The sequence below is a fragment of the Hyperolius riggenbachi genome, chromosome 10 (genome assembly GCF_040937935.1).
Source record: "Hyperolius riggenbachi isolate aHypRig1 chromosome 10, aHypRig1.pri, whole genome shotgun sequence".
Lineage (NCBI taxonomy): Eukaryota > Metazoa > Chordata > Amphibia > Anura > Hyperoliidae > Hyperolius > Hyperolius riggenbachi.
The window spans coordinates 270,660,472-270,685,234 of NC_090655.1; the positions used below are offsets into that span (position 1 = coordinate 270,660,472).

Sequence of the window (24,763 nt, forward strand, 5' to 3'; positions counted from 1 at the left end):
TACTCCTGTGACAACAGACCTATATGTACTTATAGCAAGAAATCTGTGTTATGTTTGTAGAGCAATGTGGTGTCACTTACACATTCTTATTACCACTGTATCCTCGTGTCTCATATGCCTCTTGTAATGTACCTTTATCTCTCTCTTGTCCCCAATTATAGGAGCTGTGAGGTGGAGGAATTATCCATTTATGTTACAGAGACCCAAAACCACTAATATTTCTGTATCTGGATATAAATACCTACATACATACTTCTATATATGACAGTATAGCCATATCTCTCCTCCCATCCTTTTGCCCAATGAGGAACCAAACTGCTGCACACTGCAGCTCCTATTGGACAGGAGATCAGTGGGGGTGGGGAAAGGGTGGGGCTAGAAATCACTGGACCACCTGCAAAACTTGGGAAACACCTTCACCTCGTTAACAAACCTGACATGACCCAATTTTTATTTTATTCATTCACTATAGAGTTACTCCTCTGCCCCTCCCCCCTCCACACACTTATATCAGTGCCTCCTATGCCCCTCCCCCCTCCACACACACTTATATCAGTGCCTCCTCTGCCCCTCCCCCCTCCACACACACTTATATCAGTGCCTCCTCTGCCCCTCCCCCCTCCACGCACACTTATATCAGTGCCTCCTCTGCCCCTCCACACACACTCCTCTGCCCCTCCCCTCCACACACACATTTATTTCAGTGACTCCTCTGCCCTCCCCCCTCCTCCACACACACTTATTTCAGTGCCTCCTCTGCCCTCCCCCCTCCTCCACACACACTTATTTCAGTGACTTCTCTGCCCCTCCTCCCTCCACACACACACACTTATTTCAGTGCCCCCTCTGCCCCTCCCCCCTCCACACACACACTTATTTCAGTGCCTCCTCTGCCCCTCCCCCCTCCGCACACACTTATTTCAGTGCATCCTCTGCCCTCCCCCTCCACACACACTTATTTCAGTGCCTCCTCTGCCCCTCCACACGCACTTATATCAGTGCCTCCTCTGCCCCTCCCCCTCCACACTCACTCCTCTGCCCCTCCCCTCCACACACATTTATTTCAGTGACTCCTCTGCCCTCCCCCCTCCTCCACACACACTTATTTCAGTGATTTCTCTGCCCCTCCCCTCCACACACACTCCTCTGCCCCTCCCCCTCCACACACACGTATTTTAGTGCATCCTCTGCCCCTTCCCCCTCCACACACACTTATTTCAGTGCATCCTCTGCCCCTTCCCCCTCAACACACACTTATATCAGTGCCTCCTCTGCCCCTCCTCCCTCCACACACACACTTATTTCAGTGCCTCCTCTGCCCCTCCCCCTCCACACACATTTATTTCAGTGACTCCTCTGCCCTCCCCCCTTCTCCACACACACTTATTTCAGTGTTTTCTCTGCCCCTCCCCCCTCCACACACACTTATATCAGTGCCTCCTCTGCCCCTCCCCAGACACTTACATCAGTGCCTCCTCTGTCCCTCTCCCTCCACAGAAGCTTATTTCAGTGCCTCCTCTGCCCCTCCCCCTCCACACACACTTATATCAGTGCCTCCTCTGCCCCTCCCCAGACACTTACATCAGTGCCTCCTCTGTCCCTCTCCCTCCACAGAAGCTTATTTCAGTGCCTCCTCTGCCCCTCCCCCCTCCAAACACACTTATTTCAGTGCCTCCTCTGCCCCCGCCCCCCTCCACACACACTTATTTTAGTGCCTCCTCTGCCCTCCCCCCTCCACACAAACTCCTCTGCACCTCCCCCTCCACACACACATTTATTTCAGTGACTACTCTGCTCTCCCCCCTCCTCCACACACACTTATTTCAGTGCCTCCTCTGCCCCTCCACACACACTTATCTCAGCGACTCCTCTGCCCCTCCCTTCTCCACACACACTCCTCTGCCCCTCCCCCTCCACACACACTTATTTCAGTGCCTCCTCTGCTCCTCCCCCCCCCCCACACACACACTTACATAGTTACATAGTTATTTTGGTTGAAAAAAGACATACGTCCATCGAGTTCAAGCAGTATAAAGTACAACACCAGCCTGCTCCCTCACATATCCCTGTTGATATGTGAGGGAGCAGGCTGGTGATATGTGCCTCCTCTGCCCCTCCCCCTCCACACACACTTATTTCAGTGACTTCTCTGCCCCTCCCCCTCCACACACACGTATATTAGTGCCTCCTCTGCCCCTCCCCCTCTACACACACTTATATCAGTGACGTATCTGCCCCTCCCCCTCCACACACTTACTTCAGTGCCTCCTCTGCCCCTCCCCCCTCCACACACACTTATTTAAGTGACTCCTCTGCCCCTCCCCCCTCCACACACACTTATATCAGTGCCTTTCTATGCTCCTCCCCGTCCACACACACTTATATCAGTGCCTCCTCTGCCCCTCCCCCTCCATATACACTTATTTCAGTGCCTCCTCTGCCCTTCCCCCCTCCACACACACTTATATCAGCGCCTCCTGTGCCCCTCCCCGTCCACACACACTTATAGCAGTGCCTCCTCTGCCCCTCCCCCTCCACACACACTTATATCAGTGCCACCTCTGCCCCTCCCCCCCTCCACACACACATATCAGTGCCTCCTCTGCCCCTCCCCCCTCCACACACACATATCAGTGCCTCCTCTGTCCCTCTCTCCTCCACACACACTCATATCAGTGCCTCCTCTGCCCCTCCCCTCCACACACACTTATATCAGTGCCTCCTCTTCCCCTCCCCCCTCCACACACACTTATATCAGTGCCTCCACTGCCCCTCCCCGTCCACACACACTTATATCAGTGACTCCTCTGCCCCTCCCCGTCCACACACACTTATATCAGTGACTCCTCTGCCCCTCCCCCTTCCACACACTTATAGCAGTGCCTTCTCTGCCCCTCCCCTCCACACACACTTATTTCAGTGCCTCCTCTGCCCCTCCCCCCTCCACACACACTTATATCAGTGACTCCTCTGCCCCTCCCCCCTCCACAGACACTTATATCAGTGCCTCCACTGCCCCTCCCCGTCCACACACACTTATATCAGTGACTCCTCTGCCCCTCCCCGTCCACACACACTTATATCAGTGACTCCTCTGCCCCTCCCCCTTCCACACACTTATAGCAGTGCCTTCTCTGCCCCTCCCCTCCACACACACATATCAGTGTCTCCTCTGCCCCTCCCCCTCCACACACACTTATATCAGTGCCTCCTCTGCCCCTCACCCTCTTATACCAGTGCCTCCTCTGTCCCTCTCTCCTCCACACACACTCATATCAGTGCCTCCTCTGCCCCTCCCCTCCACACACACTTATATCAGTGCCTCCTCTTCCCCTCCCCCCTCCACACACACTTATATCAGTGCCTCCTCTGCCCCTCCCCCCTCCACACACACATATCAGTGCCTCCTCTGCCCCTCCCCCCTCCACACACACATATCAGTGTCTCCTCTGCCCCTCCCCCTCCACACACACTTATATCAGTGCCTCCTCTGCCCCTCACCCTCTTATACCAGTGCCTCCTCTGTCCCTCTCTCCTCCACACACACTCATATCAGTGCCTCCTCTGCCCCTCCCCTCCACACACACTTATATCAGTGCCTCCTCTTCCCCTCCCCCCTCCACACACACTTATATCGGTGACTCCTCTGCCCCTCCCCCCTCCACAGACACTTATATCAGTGCCTCCTCTGCTCCTCCCCCCCCACACACACATATCAGTGACTCCTCTGCCCCTCCCCCCTCCACAGACTTATATCAGTGCCTCCACTGCCCCTCCCCGTCCACACACACTTCTATCAGTGACTCCTCTGCCCCTTCCCGTCCACACACACTTATATCAGTGACTCCTCTGCCCCTCCCCCTTCCACACACTTATAGCAGTGCCTCCTCTGCCCCTCCCCTCCACACACACTTATACCAGTGCCTCCTCTGTCCCTCTCTCCTCCACACACACTCATATCAGTGCCTCCTCTGCCCCTCCCCTCCACACACACTTATATCAGTGCCTCCTCTTCCCCTCCCCCCTCCACACACACTTATATCAGTGACTCCTCTGCCCCTCCACCCTCCACAGACACTTATATCAGTGACTCCTCTGCCCCTCCCCCCTCCACAGACACTTATTTCAGTGGCTCCTCTGCCCCTCCCCCCGTCCACACACACTTATATCAGTGACTCCTCTGCCCCTCCCCGTCCACACACACTTATATCAGTGACTCCTCTGCCCCTCCCCCTTCCACACTCACACATATCAGTGCCTCCTCTGCCCCTCCCCCTCCACACACACTTATATCAGTGACTCCTCTGCCCCCCCACCCTCCACAGACACTTATATCAGTGCCTCCTCTGCTCCTTCCAATCCACTTATATCAGTGGCTCCTCTGTCCCTCCCTCCTCCACACACACACACATATCAGTGCCTCCTCTGCCCCTCCCCTCCACACACACTTATATCAGTGCCTCCTCTGACCCTCCCCCTCCCCACACACTTATATCAGTGCCTCTGCTGTACCTGTGTGAAGCCCACTTAAATGCCCCCAATGTGAATGCCGGGCTTTCTATCCCCTTTAAAGAAAACCTTATTTTGTGTGATGATGTCACACAGGTTCTGCCATAAGAAGCTCTTACGCTGGTTCACATTTCAGCTGGAACATAAATTTGCCTTCTCAAAACAAAATGTATTTGTGATTATTCAAGTTGGAGGGAGCATATGACTCTCCCACAATGCATCACTGCTGAATATGCAAATCATTCCTTTGTTGTCTATGAAAGCTAAACACATCCAGACCGATAAAAATGCAATAATATGTCAGCTTGCTATAGTTTTAAGGAACAACAAAGGGACACTTTGCATATCCAGCAGTGGTGCATTGTGGGACGCCTCAAATGCTCACTGCAACATAAATAATCATAAATACCTTCTGTATTAAATGAACACTTTCAAAGTTTAAGGTTTTCCTAAAGCCCTTTAGCAGTTCGTAGAGACTTAAGGTGACATCAGGCGACTTGGCGGCCAATCGACCATCCAATTTGATTATTATAATTTATATTATATATAATTATTATAATCGAATTGGGTGAAAATCCGTGCCGCCAGGTGCATGCCCAACTGACAAAGCGACCAATCTCAGGATGGAAATTGGTTGCATGGTCGATTGCGCATGCCGTAAGATGTCAGGCCGAAGGTAGTTCGTCGGGTGGGTGGCGGCACGGTGGCGATTTCTGTAACGAGCGACGAGACGACAAAACCTCCACTGCTACCGACACAATTGGCCTCAATTCACTAAGCTTATCTCCTGTCTTTAATAACTCTTCTGAGCTGTTTCTACAGTTATCACTATGGCGAAAACTGTAGAAACAGCTCAGAAGAGTTATTAAAGACAGGAGTTAAGCTTAGTGAATTGAGGACAATGTATAAATGTGTCCGCCCCCTACCCCCAGTGTGTGCATTTATACGTTACCTGTAGCAGCACCCGTGCGGTGTCTGTAACCTCCGGGCGGCTCTCCGTATATGCTACTGGCGCATAGTGTCTGACGGCGCATAGTGTGTGACGTCAGACGCTATGCGCAAGTGGCGTATATGGAAAGCCGCACGGACACAGCGTGGAGGCTGCTACAGGACAGGTAACGTATAAATATGCACACCAGGCACATTATACATTGAGGGCAGGGCAGTGCAGTCTCAGCCGATTCCCTGACGATTTCATGTTGAAATTGGACGAGAATCGGCCTGTAGTGTATGGGCAGACTGAACAAAAATCAAATTTATCTCTTAACAGATTCAATTATAGATGAATTTGTCTCTTTGTCGAATCTGCCCATAATCGTTAGGTCTATGGGCAACTTTAGTAATGTCAGATAGTGGAAGTAAAACAAAACATCCGTGGTGGCTGGATAGTGTACTGGTTAAGGTCTCTGCCTTTGACATGGGAGACCAGGGTTCGAATCCTGGCTAGGTCAAGTACCTATTCAGTAAGGAGTTCAAGGCAAGACTCCCTAACACTGCAGGGTGGCCTCTTGAGCGCGTCCCAGTGGCTGCAGCTCTTGAGCGCTTTGAGTCCGACAGGAGAAAAGCGCTATACAAATGTTCCGATTATTATTATTATTATCAGCTTATCAGATCTTGCATAGTGCTAGGACAGTGCAGTGGTGACTGGTTCCCCTATTCAGCTTATCAGACCTTGCATAGTGCTAGGACAGTGCAGTGGTGTCGGGTTCCTCTATTCAGCTTATCAGACCTTGCATAGTGCTGGGACAGTGCAGTGGTGTCGGGTTCCTCTATTCAGCTTATCAGACCTTGCATAGTGCTGGGACAGTGCAGTGGTGTCGGGTTCCTCTATTCAGCTTATCAGACCTTGCATAGTGCTGGGACAGTGCAGTGGTGTCGGGTTCCTCTATTCAGCTTATCACACCTTGCATAGTGCTGGGACAGTGCAGTGGTGACAGGTTCCTCTATTCAGCTTATCAGACCTTGCATAGTGCTAGGACAGTGCAGTGGTGTCGGGTTCCTCTATTCAGCTTATCACACCTTGCATAGTGCTGGGACAGTGCAGTGGTGTCGGGTTCCTCTATTCAGCTTATCAGACCTTGCATAGTGCTAGGACAGTGCAGGGGGGGGAATGTTGCTATTGATCCCCCTTTGCCATGCCACTGCTTGGGTTTTTCGGACAGTTTTGACACTTTTAAAAAAAAAAAACAATTGAGGCTGACAATATGCCCTGAAGGTATTTGAATTTTCACCAGCCATTAAAGTCAGTGGGGTCCCCCGTGAACACTCGGATTGCAAACATTTGCAGAAGCGTTTGTGAATACTCCATGAATGTTCACATCACTAGTTTGGAGATGTATGCTGTGTCCATTGCAGTGGCAGAAATCAGACGTGGCATAGAGAGCCGTGACAATGATGGAAAGTCACAGCACACAAAATTCCCCCCCCCCCCCCCCCCCCCCAAAAAAAAAACGTCTTTTACACAAGGGTTTTTCTTAAAGTGTAAATAAAAGAAATTGTGTTTGGTATCTTTTTAATTAATTTTTTTAGAATGGCCGCTGTGTGACCTGCCTAAAAGTTGTTCGTTGCAGCCACTGTATCAGAGGCTTTCAATATTTGGCATATTCCTGCCTAATGTTTTACAGTACACTGCGGTCACAACATATGCTGCTTGTGCATTGTGGGCCTAAAACTGCACTACAAGCTCCACAGTGATGTGAAACGCTTTGTATGACAATGTCAGGTGACAACATTTTTACAGTACAACACGGTCACTCAACCACTCTATATTAGCACAGTGACTGGCTGTAACACTGATGCAGCCACACACTACACTATACTAAACAGGTGATGTATATAAGCTACACACCACAAACAATAAACAACAGCAGGATCTGTCCTCAAAAGCACTTTTGGGGTCCCTAGCTGGTGAACTGCAAGGAGCAGAACACCTACGGATGAGCGCTGTAATAACAGCGCAGGAAATTTGGGCACAGACGGCGCCACCATAGACCGTAATAGGAATTACGGCTATACTGAGCAACTTCGGCACCGTCAGAAGACGGAGCTGAAGTTACTTCTAAAACTGTAATTCGGCCTCCAGCAAGAGCTAGAAGATGATTTACATCATTCCCCACTATCCACATGGACCTGGAGAGGGAATAGTAATTAACACCGCCGGGAGTTCTGCAGCAGCAGGATAAGCCATACTGGCTGTATCCTGTGCCCAAGTCTCCCGGCGGCGAATTAATATGTATGCCCTACAGAGATAGCTACATAGCACTGAATAACACAGAACAGTGTCAGCAAGCTATCTCTCTGTCCCTCAATCAGCAGCACAGCTCCCCCTACACTGACTCCAGGCACACAGCTACACAGCACTGAATAATACAGAACAGTGTCAGCAAGCTATTTCTCTGTCCCTCAATCAGCAGCACAGCTCTCCCTACACTGACTCCAGGCACACAGCTACACAGCACTGAATAACACAGAACACTGTCAGCAAGCTATCTCTCTGTCCCTCAATCAGCAGCACAGCTCTCCTTACACTGACTCCAGGCACACAGCTACACAGCACTGAATAACACAGAACAGTGTCAGCAAGCTATCTCTCTGTCCCTCAATCAGCAGCACAGCTCTCCCTACACTGACTGAAGGCACACAGCTACACAGCTGTGCTGCTGATTGAGGGACAGAGAGATAGCTTGCAGACAGTGTTCTGTGTTATTCAGTGCTATGTAGCTGTGTGCCCGGAGTCAGTGTAGGGAGAGCTGTGCTGCTGATTGAGGGACAGAGAGATAGCTTGCTGACAGTGTTCTGTGTTATTCAGTGCTGTGTAGCTGTGTGCCTTCAGTCAGTGTAGGGAGAGCTGTGCTGCTGATTGAGGGACAGAGAGATAGCTTGCTGGCACTGTTCTGTGTTATTCAGTGCTGTGTAGCTGTGTGCCTGGAGTCAGTGTAGGGAGAGCTATGCTGCTGATTGAGGGACAGAGAGACAGCTTGCAGACACTGCTCTGTGTTATTCAGTGCTGTGTAGCTGTGTGCCTTCAGTCAGTGTAGGGAGAGCTGTGCTGCTGATTGAGGGACAGAGAGATAGCTTGCTGGCACTGTTCTGTGTTATTCAGTGCTATGTAGCTGTGTGCCTTCAGTCAGTGTAGGGAGAGCTGTACTGCTGATTGAGGGACAGAGAGATAGCTTGCTGACAGTGTTCTGTGTTATTCAGTGCTGTGTAGCTGTGTGACTGGAGTCAGTGTAGGGAGAGCTGTGCTGCTGATTGAGGGACAGAGAGACAGCTTGCTGACACTGTTCTGTGTTATTCAGTGCTCTGTAGCTGTGTGTCTGGAGTCAGTGTAGGGAGAGCTGTGCTGCTGATTGAGGGACAGAGAGATAGCTCTCTGACAGTGTTCTGTGGTATTCAGTGCTGTGTAGCTGTGTGCCTGGAGTCAGTGTAGGGAGAGATGTGCTGCTGATTGAGGGACAGAGAGATAGCTTGCAGACACTGCTCTGTGTTATTCAGTGCTGTGTAGCTGTGTGCCTTCAGTCAGTGTAGGGAGAGCTGTGCTGCTGATTGAGGGACAGAGAGATAGCTTGCTGGCACTGTTCTGTGTTATTCAGTGCTATGTAGCTGTGTGCCTTCAGTCAGTGTAGGAAGAGCTGTGCTGCTGATTGAGGGACAGAGAGATAGCTTGCTGACAGTGTTCTGTGTTATTCAGTGCTGTGTAGCTGTGTGCCTGGAGTCAGTGTAGGGAGAGCTGTGCTGCTGATTGAGGGACATAGAGATAGCTTGCTGGCACTGTTCTGTGTTATTCAGTGCTGTGTAGCTGTGTGCCTGGAGTCAGTGTGGGGAGAGCTGTGCTGCTGATTGAGGGATAGAGAGATAGCCTGCTGACAGTGTTCTGTGTTATTCAGTGCTATGTAGCTGTGTGCCTGGAGTCAGTGTAGGGAGAGCTGTGCTGCTGAGGGACAGATAGAGATAGATGTTCTCTATGGAATCCAGTGCTATGTAGCTGTGTGCCTGGAGTCAGTGTAGGGAGAGCTGTGCTGCTGATTGAGAGACAGAGAGAGACAGCTTGCTGACAGTGTTCTGTGTTATTCAGTGCTCTGTAGCTGTGTGCCTGGAGTCAGTGTAGGGGGAGCTATGCTGCTAATTGAGGGACAGAGAGATAGCTTGCTGACGCTGTTCTGTGTTATTCAGTGCTATATAGCTGTGTACCTGGAGTCAGTGTGTGGAGAGCTGTGCTGCTGATTGAGGGACAGAGAGATAGCTTGCTGACAGTGTTCTGTGTTATTCAGTGCTGTGTAGCTGTGTGCCTGGAGTCAGTGTAGGGAGAGCTGTGCTGCTGATTGAGGGACATAGAGATAGCTTGCTGGCACTGTTCTGTGTTATTCAGTGCTGTGTAGCTGTGTGCCTGGAGTCAGTGTAGGGAGAGCTGTGCTGCTGATTGAGGCACATAGAGATAGCTTGCTGACAGTGTTCTGTGTTATTCAGTGCTGTGTAGCTGTGTGCCTTCAGTCAGTGTGGGGAGAGCTTTGCTGCTGATTGAGGGACAGAGAGAAAGCTTGCTGACAGTGTTCTGTGTTATTCAGGGCTGTGTAGCTGTGTGCCTGGAGTCAGTGTAGGGGGAGCTGTGCTGCTGATTGAGGGACAGAGAGATAGCTTGCTGACACTGTTCTGTGTTATTCAGTGCTGTGTAGCTGTGTGCCTGGAGTCAGTGTAGGGAGAGCTGTTCTGCTGATTGAGGGACAGAGAGATAGCTTGCTGACAGTGTTCTGTGGTATTCAGTGCTGTGTAGCTGTGTGCCTTCAGTCAGTGTAGGGAGAGCTGTGCTGCTGATTGAGGGACAGAGAGATAGCTTGCTGACAGTGTTCTGTGTTATTCAGTGCTGTGTAGCTGTGTGCCTTCAGTCAGTGTAGGGAGAGCTGTGCTGCTGATTGAGGGACAGAGAGACAGCTTGCTGACAGTGTTCTGTGTTATTCAGGGCTGTGTAGCTGTGTGCCTGGAGTCAGTGTAGGGGGAGCTGTGCTGCTGATTGAGTGACATAGAGATAGCTTGCTGACAGTGTTCTGTGTTATTCAGTGCTGTGTAGCTGTGTGCCTTCAGTCAGTGTAGGGAGAGCTGTGCTGCTGATTGAGGGACAGAGAGACAGCTTGCTGACAGTGTTCTGTGTTATTCAGTGCTGTGTAGCTGTGTGACTGGAGTCAGTGTAGGGAGAGCTGTGCTGCTGATTGAGGGACAGAGAGACAGCTTGCTGACACTGTTCTGTGTTATTCAGTGCTCTGTAGCTGTGTGTCTGGAGTCAGTGTAGGGAGAGCTGTGCTGCTGATTGAGGGACAGAGAGATAGCTTGCTGACAGTGTTCTGTGGTATTTAGTGCTGTGTAGCTGTGTGCCTTCAGTCAGTGTAGGGAGAGCTGTGCTGCTGATTGAGGGACAGAGAGATAGCTTGCTGACAGTGTTCTGTGTTATTCAGTGCTGTGTAGCTGTGTGCCTTCAGTTAGTGTAGGGAGAGCTGTGCTGCTGATTGAGGGACAGAGATATAGCTTGCTGGCACTGTTCTGTGTTATTCAGTGCTGTGTAGCTGTGTGCCTGGAGTCAGTGTAGGGAGAGCTTTGCTGCTGATTGAGGGACAGAGAGATAGCTTGCTGGCACTGTTCTGTGTTATTCAGTGCTGTGTAGCTGTGTGCCTGGAGTCAGTGTAGGGAGAGCTGTGCTGCTGATTGAGGGACAGAGAGACAGCTTGCTGACAGTGTTCTGTGTTATTCAGTGCTGTGTAGCTGTGTGCCTGGAGTCAGTGTAGGGAGAGCTATGCTGCTGATTGAGGGACAGAGAGACAGCTTGCAGACACTGCTCTGTGTTATTCAGTGCTGTGTAGCTGTGTGCCTTCAGTCAGTGTAGGGAGAGCTGTGCTGCTGATTGAGGGACAGAGAGATAGCTTGCTGGCACTGTTCTGTGTTATTCAGTGCTATGTAGCTGTGTGCCTTCAGTCAGTGTAGGGAGAGCTGTGCTGCTGATTGAGGGACAGAGAGATAGCTTGCTGACAGTGTTCTGTGTTATTCAGTGCTGTGTAGCTGTGTGCCTGGAGTCAGTGTAGGGAGAGCTGTGCTGCTGATTGAGGGATAGAGAGACAGCTTGCTGACACTGTTCTGTGTTATTCAGTACTCTGTGGCTGTGTGCCTTCAGTCAGTGTAGGGAGAGCTGTACTGCTGATTGAGGGACAGAGAGATAGCTTGCTGACAGTGTTCTGTGTTATTCAGTGCTGTGTAGCTGTGTGCCTTCAGTCAGTGTAGGGAGAGCTGTGCTGCTGATTGAGGGACAGAGAGACAGCTTGCTGACAGTGTTCTGTGTTATTCAGGGCTGTGTAGCTGTGTGCCTGGAGTCAGTGTAGGGGGAGCTGTGCTGCTGATTGAGGCACATTGGGGGACAGAGAGATAGCTTGCTGGCACTGTTCTGTGTTATTCAGTGCTGTGTAGCTGTGTGCCTGGAGTCAGTGTAGGGAGAGCTGTGCTGCTGATTGAGGGACAGAGAGACAGCTTGCAGACACTGCTCTGTGTGTTTGGAGTCAGTGTGGGTAGAGCTGTGCTGCTGATTGAGGGATAGAGAGATAGCCTGCTGACAGTGTTCTGTGTTATTCAGTGCTATGTAGCTGTGTGCCTGGAGTCAGTGTAGGGAGAGCTGTGCTGCTGAGGGACAGATAGAGATAGATGTTCTCTATGGAATCCAGTGCTGTGTAGCTGTGTGCCTGGAATCAGTGTAGAGAGAGCTGTGCTGCTGATTGAGGGACAGAGAGACAGCTTGCTGACACTGTTCTGCGTTATTCAGTGCTCTGTGGCTGTGTGCCTTCAGTCAGTGTAGGGAGAGCTGTACTGCTGATTGAGGGACAGAGAGATAGCTTGCTGACAGTGTTCTGTGTTATTCAGTGCTGTGTAGCTGTGTGCCTTCAGTCAGTGTAGGGAGAGCTGTGCTGCTGATTGAGGGACAGAGAGACAGCTTGCTGACAGTGTTCTGTGTTATTCAGTGCTATGTAGCTGTGTACCTGGAGTCAGTGTGGGGAGAGCTGTGCTGCTGATTGAGGGACATAGAGATGGCTTGCTGACAGTGTTCTGTGTTATTCAGGGCTGTGTAGCTGTGTGCCTGGAGTCAGTGTAGGGAGAGCTGTGCTGCTGATTGAGGGACAGAGAGATAGCTTGCTGACACTGTTCTGTGTTATTCAGTGCTGTGTAGCTGTGTGCCTGGAGTCAGTGTAGGGAGAGCTGTGCTGCTGATTGAGGGACAGAGAGATAGCTTGCTGACACTGTTCTGTGTTATTCAGTGCTGTGTAGCTGTGTGCCTGGAGTCAGTGTAGGGAGAGCTGTGCTGCTGATTGAGGGACAGAGAGACAGCTTGCTGACAGTGTTCTGTGTTATTCAGGGCTGTGTAGCTGTGTGCCTGGAGTCAGTGTAGGGGGAGCTGTGCTGCTGATTGAGGGACATAGAGATAGCTTGCTGACAGTGTTCTGTGTTATTCAGTGCTGTGTAGCTATGTGCCTTCAGTCAGTGTGGGGAGAGCTGTGCTGCTGATTGAGGGACAGAGAGACAGCTTGCTGACAGTGTTCTGTGTTATTCAGTGCTGTGTAGCTTTGTGACTGGAGTCAGTGTAGGGAGAGCTGTGCTGCTGATTGAGGGACAGAGAGACAGCTTGCTGACACTGTTCTGTGTTATTCAGTGCTCTGTAGCTGTGTGTCTGGAGTCAGTGTAGGGAGAGCTGTGCTGCTGATTGAGGGACAGAGAGATAGCTTGCTGACAGTGTTCTGTGTTATTCAGTGCTGTGTAGCTGTGTGCCTTCAGTCAGTGTAGGGAGAGCTGTGCTGCTGATTGAGGGACAGAGAGATAGCTTGCTGGCATTGTTCTGTGTTATTCAGTGCTGTGTAGCTGTGTGCCTGGAGTCAGTGTAGGGAGAGCTGTGCTGCTGATTGAGGGACAGAGAGACAGCTTGCTGACAGTGTTCTGTGTTATTCAGTGCTGTGTAGCTGTGTGCCTGGAGTCAGTGTAGGGAGAGCTATGCTGCTGATTGAGGGACAGAGAGACAGCTTGCTGACAGTGTTCTGTGTTATTCAGTGCTGTGTAGCTGTGTGCCTTCAGTCAGTGTAGGGAGAGCTGTGCTGCTGATTGAGGGACAGAGAGATAGCTTGCTGACAGTGTTCTGTGTTATTCAGTGCTGTGTAGCTGTGTGCCTGGAGTCAGTGTAGGGAGAGCTGTGCTGCTGATTGAGGGACAGAGAGACAGCTTGCTGACACTGTTCTGTGTTATTCAGTGCTCTGTGGCTGTGTGCCTTCAGTCAGTGTAGGGAGAGCTGTACTGCTGATTGAGGGACAGAGAGATAGCTTGCTGACAGTGTTCTGTGTTATTCAGTGCTGTGTAGCTGTGTGCCTTCAGTCAGTGTAGGGAGAGCTGTGCTGCTGATTGAGGGACAGAGAGACAGCTTGCTGACAGTGTTCTGTGTTATTCAGGGCTGTGTAGCTGTGTGCCTGGAGTCAGTGTAGGGGGAGCTGTGCTGCTGATTGAGGGACATAGAGATGGCTTGCTGACAGTATTCTGTGTTATTCAGTGCTGTGTAGCTGTGTGCCTTCAGTCAGTGTGGGGAGAGCTGTGCTGCTGATTGAGGGACAGAGAGACAGCTTGCTGACAGTGTTCTGTGTTATTCAGTGCTGTGTAGCTGTGTGACTGGAGTCAGTGTAGGGAGAGCTGTGCTGCTGATTGAGGGACAGAGAGACAGCTTGCTGACACTGTTCTGTGTTATTCAGTGCTCTGTAGCTGTGTGTCTGGAGTCAGTGTAGGGAGAGCTGTGCTGCTGATTGAGGGACAGAGAGATAGCTTGCTGACAGTGTTCTGTGGTATTCAGTGCTGTGTAGCTGTGTGCCTGGAGTCAGTGTAGGGAAAGCTGTGCTGCTGATTGAGGGACAGAGAGACAGCTTGCTGACAGTGGTCTGTGTTATTCAGTGCTGTGTAGCTGTGTGCCTGGAGTCAGTGTAGGGAGAGCAGTGCTGCTGATTGAGGGACAGAGAGAGACAGCTTGCTGACAGTGTTCTGTGTTATTCAGTGCTCTGTAGCTGTGTGCCTGGAGTCAGTGTAGGGGGAGCTATGCTGCTAATTGAGGGACAGAGAGATAGCTTGCTGACGCTGTTCTGTGTTATTCAGTGCTGTGTAGCTGACTGTAACAGAGAGAGAACATGTGTGCATCAACCAAGTGAACCTGACAAATCTGGCTTTGCATATTTGGCCTATTGGCTAATCACGAGACATTGCTCATGCAAATAAGCATTTGCTTTCGCATGCCTAAATATGCAGGGTCAAAAACCAAAAACCGCAAAACAATCGCCCTGCGGGAATTAGTTCATTCTATATAGCACTATCCAGGGGCGCCACGAGGAGGCTTCCCATTGCCCCCATACAACCGGGGGGCCGCGGGGGTCCCAGGCACTCTCACCGCCTGGAACCCACACAGCGGCACCCCGGAGGTGGAGGCTGGGGGGTGCAGGCGATCTCCCCAGCGTGGCCAGCGCCGGAAAGAGCCGCACGCACACACCTCCCAAGATTAAAAACAGGCACTTACCTCAACGTCCATTGCGTTCTGCTATATGCGCATAACCTGGGCGCGACACATAAGGGGCGGACAGGCGCAAATAGCCTGCTCCAGGGCTCTCACCCAGTGCTCCGAGTCGATGCGCAGCAGCAGAACGCAATGGACGTTCAGGTAAGTGCCTGTTTTTAATTTTTGGGAGATGGGTGCGGATGGCCCCCCCCCCCCGGCGCCGGCCACGCTTGGGGGGGTCGTCTGCGCTACCCAGCCTCCACCTCCGGGGTGTTGCTGTGGTCCCTAGGCAATGAGAGAGCCTGGGGCCCCGCAGCCCCCCCCCCCCCGGTTGTATGGGGGCAATGGGAAGCCTCCCCGAGGCGCTCCTGGATAGTGCTGTATAGCATGAACTAATTCCCGCAGGGCAACCGCTTCGCGGTATTGGTTTTTGACCCTGCAAAGTTTGGCATGCGAAAGCAGATGCATTTCTGCGTGAGCATGTCTCATGGTAAGCCATTTTAGCCAGATTTGCACAGCTAGACTTGAAAGGGTTAAGCTTGGTGTAGAGCACGCATACATTTTCTTGTGATTGGACAGCACTGAATAACACAGAACAGTGCCAGCAAGCTATCTCTCTGTCCCTCAATCAGCAGCACAGCTCTCCCTACACTGACTCCAGGCACACAGCTACACAGCACTGAATAACACAGAACAGTGCCAGCAAGCTATCTCTCTGTCCCTCAATCAGCAGCACAGCTCTCCCTACACTGACTGAAGGCACACAGCTACACAGCACTGAATAACACAGAACACTGTCAGCAAGCTATCTCTCTGTCCCGCAATCAGCAGTACAGCTCTCCCTACACTGACTCCGGGCGCACAGCTACATAGCACTGAATAACACAGAACACTGTCTGCAAGCTATCTCTCTGTCCCTCAATCACCAGCACAGCTCCCCCTACGCTGACTCCAGGCACACAGCTACACAGCACTGAATAACACAGAACAGTGTCAGCAAGCTGTCTCTCTGTCCCTCAATCAGCAGCACAGCTCCCCCTACACTGACTCCAGACACACAGCTACACAGCACTGGATTATATAGAAAACACCTATCTCTATCTGTCCCTCAGTCACAAGCATAGCTCTCCCTACACTGACTCCAGACACACAGCTACACAGCACTGAATAACACAGAACACTGTCAGCAAGCTGTCTCTCTGTCCCTCAATCAGCTGCACAGCTCCCCCTACACTGACTCCAGACACACAGCTACACAGCACTGGATTATATAGAAAACACCTATCTCTATCTGTCCCTCAGTCACAAGCATAGCTCTCCCTACACTGACTCCAGACACACAGCTACACAGCACTGAATAACACAGAACACTGTCAGCAAGCTGTCTCTCTGTCCCTCAATCAGCAGCACAGCTCTCCCTACACTGACTCCAGAGACACAGCTACACAGCCCTGAATAACACAGAACACTGTCAGCAAGCTATCTCTCTGTCCCTCAATCAGCAGCACAGCTCTCCCCACACTGACTCCAGGTACACAGCTACATAGCACTGAATAACACAGAACACTGTCAGCAAGCTGTCTCTCTGTCCCTCAATCAGCAGCACAGCTCTCCCTACACTGACTCTAGACACACAGCTACACAGCACTGAATAACACAGAACAGCGTCAGCAAGCTATCTCTCTGTCCCTCAATTAGCAGCATAGCTCCCCCTACACTGACTCCAGGCACACAGCTACAGAGCACTGAATAACACAGAACACTGTCAGCAAGCTGTCTCTCTCTGTCCCTCAATCAGCAGCACGGCTCTCCCTACACTGACTCCAGGCACACAGATTCACAGCACTGGATTCCATAGAGAACATCTATCTCTATCTGTCCCTCAGCAGCACAGCTCTCCCTACACTGACTCCAGGCACACAGCTACATAGCACTGAATAACACAGAACACTGTCAGCAGGCTATCTCTCTATCCCTCAATCAGCAGCACAGCTCTCCCTACACTGACTCCAGGCACACAGCTACACAGCACTGAATAACACAGAACAGTGCCAGCAAGCTATCTCTATGTCCCTCAATCAGCAGCACAGCTCTCCCTACACTGACTCCAGGCACACAGCTACACAGCACTGAATAACACAGAACACTGTCAGCAAGCTATCTCTCTGTCCCTCAATCAGCAGCACTGCTCTCCCTACACTGACTCCAGGCACACAGCTACACAGCACTGAATAACACAGACCACTGTCAGCAAGCTGTCTCTCTGTCCCTCAATCAGCATCTGAGGTGATGTGGACTATACACAGAGGAAGCAAAAGATCTACTTGTTCGTATATGGCAGGGGGCGGCCAGATGACCCCATAGGCGCTAAAGACCCATCTGACAGAGGGTCTTATTCTAACGGTGAGTGGCCACTGCTTGGGGTGTGGTGGTGGTTTTCTCACTGAAGTGGAGCTTACTGCACCTGCGGTAGAAGAGAACATAGATTTGTGTAGACTTGCACATTGCTGAGCATCCTTTTAATTGGAAGGACTGTGTATTAGGACATTTGAGCGCAGCTTTACCTTTGTGTGTATTGTATTCGTTTTTAAGCAGCGCACCACCAGTATTAACACACCTGTGTGTATCAGCGCAGTATTTTGGTGTTTTTTCTCCCTACACTGACTCCAGACACACAGCTACAGAGCACTGAATAACACAGAACAGTGTCAGCAAGCTGTCTCTCTGTCCCTCAATCAGCAGCACAGCTCTCCCTACACTGACTCCAGTCACACAGCTACACAGCACTGAATAACACAGAACACTGTCAGCAAGCTGTCTCTCTGTCCCTCAATCAGCAGCACAGCTCTCCCCACACTGACTGAAGGCACACAGCTACACAGCACTGAATAACACAGAACACCACTGTCAGCAAGCCATCTCTATGTCCCTCAATCAGCAGCACAGCTCCCCCTACACTGACTCCAGGCACACAGCTACACAGCCCTGAATAACACAGAACACTGTCAGCAAGCTGTCTCTCTGTCCCTCAATCAGCAGCACAGCTCTCCCTACACTGACTGAAGGCACACAGCTACACAGCACTGAATAACACAGAACACTGTCAGCAAGCTATCTCTCTGTCCCTCAATCAGCAGTACAGCTCTCCCTACACTGACTGAAGGCACACAGCCACAGAGCACTGAATAACACAGAACAGTGTCAGCAAGCTGTCTCTCTGTCCCTCAATCAGCAGCACAGCTCTCCCTACACTGATTCCAGGCACACAGCTACACAGCACTGAATAACACAGAACACTGTCAGCAAGCTATCTCTCTGTCCCTCAATCAGCAGCACAGCTCTCCCTACACTGACTGAAGGCACACAGCTACATAGCACTGAATAACACAGAACAGTGCCAGCAAGCTATCTCTCTGTCCCTTAATCAGCAGCACAGCTCTCCCTACACTGACTGAAGGCACACAGCTACACAGCACTGAATAACACAGAGCAGTGTCTGCAAGCTGTCTCTCTGTCCCTCAATCAGCAGCATAGCTCTCCCTACACTGACTCCAGGCACACAGCTACACAGCACTGAATAACACAGAACACTGTCAGCAAGCTGTCTCTCTGTCCCTCAATCAGCAGCACAGCTCTCCCTACACTGACTCCAGGCACAAAGCTACACAGCACTGAATAACACAGAACAGTGCCAGCAAGCTATCCCTCTGTCCCTCAATCAGCAGCACAGCTCTCCCTACACTGATTGAAGGCACACAGCTACAGAGCACTGAATAACACAGAACACTGTCAGCAAGCTATCTCTCTGTCCCTCAATCAGCAGCACAGCTCTCCCTACACTGACTCCAGACACACAGCTACAGAGCACTGAATAACACAGAACAGTGTCAGCAAGCTGTCTCTCTGTCCCTCAATCAGCAGCACAGCTCTCCCTACACTGACTCCAGTCACACAGCTACACAGCACTGAATAACACAGAACACTGTCAGCAAGCTGTCTCTCTGTCCCTCAATCAGCAGCACAGCTCTCCCCACACTGACTAAAGGCACACAGCTACACAGCACTGAATAACACAGAACACTGTCAGCAAGCTATCTCTCTGTCCCTCAATCAGCAGCACAGCTCTCCCTACACTGACTGAAGGCACACAGCTACATAGCACTGAATAACACAGAACAGTGCCAGCAAGCTATCTCTCTGTCCCTCAATCAGCAGCACAGCTCTCCCTACACTGACTGAAGGCACACAGCTACACAGCACTGAATAACACAGAGCAGTGTCTGCAAGCTGTCTCTCTGTCCCTCAATCAGCAGCATAGCTCTCCCTACACTGACTCCAGGCACACAGCTACACAGCACTGAATAACACAGAACACTGTCAGCAAGCTGTCTCTCTGTCCCTCAATCAGCAGCACAGCTCTCCCTACACTGACTCCAGGCACACAGCTACACAGCACTGAATAACACAGAACAGTGCCAGCAAGCTGTCTCTCTGTCCCTCAATCAGCAGCACAGCTCTCCCTACACTGACTCCAGGCACACAGCTACACAGCACTGAATAACACAGAACAGTGCCAGCAAGCTATCTCTCTGTCCCTCAATCAGCAGCACAGCTCTCCCTACACTGACTCCAGGCACACAGCTACACAGCACTGAATAACACAGAACAGTGCCAGCAAGCTATCCCTCTGTCCCTCAATCAGCAGCACAGCTCTCCCTACACTGACTGAAGGCACACAGCTACACAGCACTGAATAACACAGAACACTGTCAGCAAGCTATCTCTCTGTCCCTCAATCAGCAGCACAGCTCTCCCTACACTGACTGAAGGCACACAGCTACACAGCACTGAATACCACAGAACACTGTCAGAGAGCTATCTCTCTGTCCCTCAATCAGCAGCACAGCTCTCCCTACACTGACTCCAAACACACAGCTACAGAGCACTGAATAACACAGAACAGTGTCAGCAAGCTGTCTCTCTGTCCCTCAATCAGCAGCACAGCTCTCCCCACACTGACTGAAGGCACACAGCTACACAGCACTGAATAACACAGAACACTGTCAGCAAGCTATCTCTATGTCCCTCAATCAGCAGCACAGCTCCCCCTACACTGACTCCAGGCACACAGCTACACAGGACTGAATAACACAGAACACTGTCAGCAAGCTGTCTCTCTGTCCCTCAATCAGCAGCACAGCTCTCCCTACACTGACTGAAGGCACACAGCTACACAGCACTGAATAACACAGAACACTGTCAGCAAGCTATCTCTCTGTCCCTCAATCAGCAGTACAGCTCTCCCTACACTGACTGAAGGCACACAGCTACAGAGCACTGAATAACACAGAACCGTGTCAGCAAGCTGTCTCTCTGTCCCTCAATCAGCAGCACAGCTCTCCCTACACTGACTCCAGGCACACAGCTACACAGCACTGAATAACACAGAACACTGTCAGCAAGCTATCTCTCTGTCCCTCAATCAGCAGCACAGCTCTCCCTACACTGACTGAAGGCACACAGCTACATAGCACTGAATAACACAGAACAGTGCCAGCAAGCTATCTCTCTGTCCCTCAATCAGCAGCACAGCTCTCCCTACACTGACTGAAGGCGCACAGCTACACAGCACTGAATAACACAGAGCAGTGTCTGCAAGCTGTCTCTCTGTCCCTCAATCAGCAGCATAGCTCTCCCTACACTGACTCCAGGCACACAGCTACACAGCACTGAATAACACAGAACACTGTCAGCAAGCTGTCTCTCTGTCCCTCAATCAGCAGCACAGCTCTCCCTACACTGACTCCAGGCACACAGCTACACAGCACTGAATAACACAGAACAGTGCCAGCAAGCTATCTCTCTGTCCCTCAATCAGCAGCACAGCTCTCCCTACACTGACTCCAGGCACACAGCTACACAGCACTGAATAACACAGAACAGTGCCAGCAAGCTATCTCTCTGTCCCTCAATCAGCAGCACAGCTCTCCCTACACTGACTGAAGGCACACAGCTACACAGCACTGAATAATACAGAACACTGTCAGCAAGCTATCTCTCTGTCCCTCAATCAGCAGCACAGCTCTCCCTACACTGACTCCGGGCACACAGCTACATAGCACTGAATAACACAGAACACTGTCTGCAAGCTGTCTCTCTGTCCCTCAATCAGCAGCACAGCTCCCCCTACACTGACTCCAGACACACAGCTACACAGCACTGCATTATATAGAAAACACCTATCTCTATCTGTCAATCAGTCACAAGCATAGCTCTCCCTACACTGACTCCAGACACACAGCTACACAGCACTGGATTATATAGAAAACACCTATCTCTATCTGTCGATCAGTCACAAGCATAGCTCTCCCTACACTGACTCCAGACACACAGCTACACAGCACTGAATAACACAGAACACTGTCAGCAAGCTGTCTCTCTGTCCCTCAATCAGCAGCACAGCTCTTCCTACACTGACTCCAGACACACAGCTACACAGCACTGAATAACACAGAACACTGTCAGCAAGCTGTCTCTCTGTCCCTCAATCAGCAGCATAGCTCTCCCTACACTGACTCCAGGCACACAGCTACACAGCACTGAATAACACAGAACACTGTCAGCAAGCTGTCTCTCTGTCCCTCAATCAGCAGCACAGCTCTCCCCACACTGACTCCAGGTACACAGCTACATAGCACTGAATAACACAGAACACTGTCAGCAAGCTGTCTCTCTGTCCCTCAATCAGCAGCACAGCTCTCCCTACACTGACTCCGGGCACACAGCTACATAGCACTGAATAACACAGAACAGTGTCAGCAAGCTGTCTCTCTGTCCCTCAATCAGCAGCACAGCTCCCCCTACACTGACTCCAGACACACAGCTACAGAGCACTGAATAACACAGAACACTGTCAGCAAGCTGTCTCTCTCTGTCCCTCAATCAGCAGCACAGCTCTCCCTACACTGACTCCAGGCACACAGCTACACAGCACTGGATTCCATAGAGAACATCTATCTCTATCTGTCCCTCAGCAGCACAGCTCTCCTTACACTGACTCCAGGCACACAGCTACATAGCACTGAATAACACAGAACACTGTCAGCAGGCTATCTCTCTATCCCTCAATTAGCAGCACAGCTCTCCCTACACTGACTCCAGGCACACAGCTACACAGCACTGAATAACACAGAACAGTGCCAGCAAGCTATCTCTATGTCCCTCAATCAGCAGCACAGCTCTCCCTACACTGACTCCAGTCACACAGCTACACAGCACTGAATAACACAGAACACTGTCAGCAAGCTGTCTCTCTGTCCCTCAATCAGCAGTACAGCTCTCCCTACACTGACTGAAGGCACACAGCCACAGAGCACTGAATAACACAGAACAGTGTCAGCAAGCTGTCTCTCTGTCCCTCAATCAGCAGCACAGCTCTCCCTACACTGACTGAAGGCACACAGCTACACAGCACTGAATAACACAGAACACTGTCAGCAAGCTATCTCTCTGTCCCTCAATCAGCAGCACAGCTCTCCCTACACTGACTGAAGGCACACAGCTACACAGCACTGAATAACACAGAACACTGTCAGAAAGCTGTCTCTCTGTCCCTCATTCAGCAGCACAGCTCTCGCTACACTGACTCCAGACACACAGCTACACAGCACTGAATAACACAGAACAGTGTCAGCAAGCTATCTCTCTGTCCCTCAATCAGCAGCATAGCTCTCCCTACACTGACTCCAGGCACACAGCTACACAGCACTGAATAACACAGAACACTGTCAGCAAGCTGTCTCTCTGTCCCTCAATCAGCAGCACAGCTCTCCCCACACTGACTCCAGGTACACAGCTACATAGCACTGAATAACACAGAACACTGTCAACAAGCTGTCTCTCTGTCCCTCAATCAGCAGCACAGCTCTCCCTACACTGACTCCGGGCACACAGCTACATAGCACTGAATAACACAGAACAGTGTCAGCAAGCTGTCTCTCTGTCCCTCAATCAGCAGCACAGCTCCCCCTACACTGACTCCAGACACACAGCTACAGAGCACTGAATAACACAGAACACTGTCAGCAAGCTGTCTCTCTCTGTCCCTCAATCAGCAGCACAGCTCTCCCTACACTGACTCCAGGCACACAGCTACACAGCACTGGATTCCATAGAGAACATCTATCTCTATCTGTCCCTCAGCAGCACAGCTCTCCTTACACTGACTCCAGGCACACAGCTACATAGCACTGAATAACACAGAACACTGTCAGCAGGCTATCTCTCTATCCCTCAATTAGCAGCACAGCTCTCCCTACACTGACTCCAGGCACACAGCTACACAGCACTGAATAACACAGAACAGTGCCAGCAAGCTATCTCTATGTCCCTCAATCAGCAGCACAGCTCTCCCTACACTGACTCCAGTCACACAGCTACACAGCACTGAATAACACAGAACACTGTCAGCAAGCTGTCTCTCTGTCCCTCAATCAGCAGCACAGCTCTCCCCACACTGACTGAAGGCACACAGCTACACAGCACTGAATAACACAGAACACTGTCAGCAAGCCATCTCTATGTCCCTCAATCAGCAGCACAGCTCCCCCTACACTGACTCCAGGCACACAGCTACACAGCCCTGAATAACACAGAACACTGTCAGCAAGCTGTCTCTCTGTCCCTCAATCAGCAGCACAGCTCTCCCTACACTGACTCCAGTCACACAGCTACACAGCACTAAATAACACAGAACACTGTCAGCAAGCTGTCTCTCTGTCCCTCAATCAGCAGCACAGCTCTCCCCACACTGACTGAAGGCACACAGCTACACAGCACTGAATAACACAGAATACTGTCAGCAAGCCATCTCTATGTCCCTCAATCAGCAGCACAGCTCCCCCTACACTGACTCCAGGCACACAGCTACACAGCCCTGAATAACACAGAACACTGTCAGCAAGCTGTCTCTCTGTCCCTCAATCAGCAGCACAGCTCTCCCTACACTGACTGAAGGCACACAGCTACACAGCACTGAATAACACAGAACACTGTCAGCAAGCTATCTCTCTGTCCCTCAATCAGCAGTACAGCTCTCCCTACACTGACTGAAGGCACACAGCCACAGAGCACTGAATAACACAGAACAGTGTCAGCAAGCTGTCTCTCTGTCCCTCAATCAGCAGCACAGCTCTCCCTACACTGACTCCAGGCACACAGCTACATAGCACTGAATAACACAGAACAGTGCCAGCAAGCTATCTCTCTGTCCCTCAATCAGCAGCACAGCTCTCCCTACACTGACTGAAGGCACACAGCTACACAGCACTGAATAACACAGAGCAGTGTCTGTAAGCTGTCTCTCTGTCCCTCAATCAGCAGCATAGCTCTCCCTACACTGACTCCAGGCACACAGCTACACAGCACTGAATAACACAGAACACTGTCAGCAAGCTGTCTCTCTGTCCCTCAATCAGCAGCACAGCTCTCCCTACACTGACTCCAGGCACACAGTTACACAGCACTGAATAACACAGAACAGTGCCAGCAAGCTATCTCTCTGTCCCTCAATCAGCAGCACAGCTCTCCCTACACTGACTCCAGGCACACAGCTACACAGCACTGAATAACACAGAACAGTGCCAGCAAGCTATCTCTCTGTCCCTCAATCAGCAGCACAGCTCTCCCTACACTGACTGAAGGCACAAAGCT

At 51.1% G+C, this 24,763-nt stretch overlaps 1 protein-coding gene across 1 annotated transcript in view; it reads right to left on the minus strand.

The window, feature by feature from the left end:
• LOC137535391 (oocyte zinc finger protein XlCOF7.1-like) overlaps window positions 1-24,763 on the minus strand; it is a 47,683-nt gene that overhangs the window by 2,270 nt on the left and 20,650 nt on the right. The gene's annotated exons all lie outside the window — the stretch shown is intronic.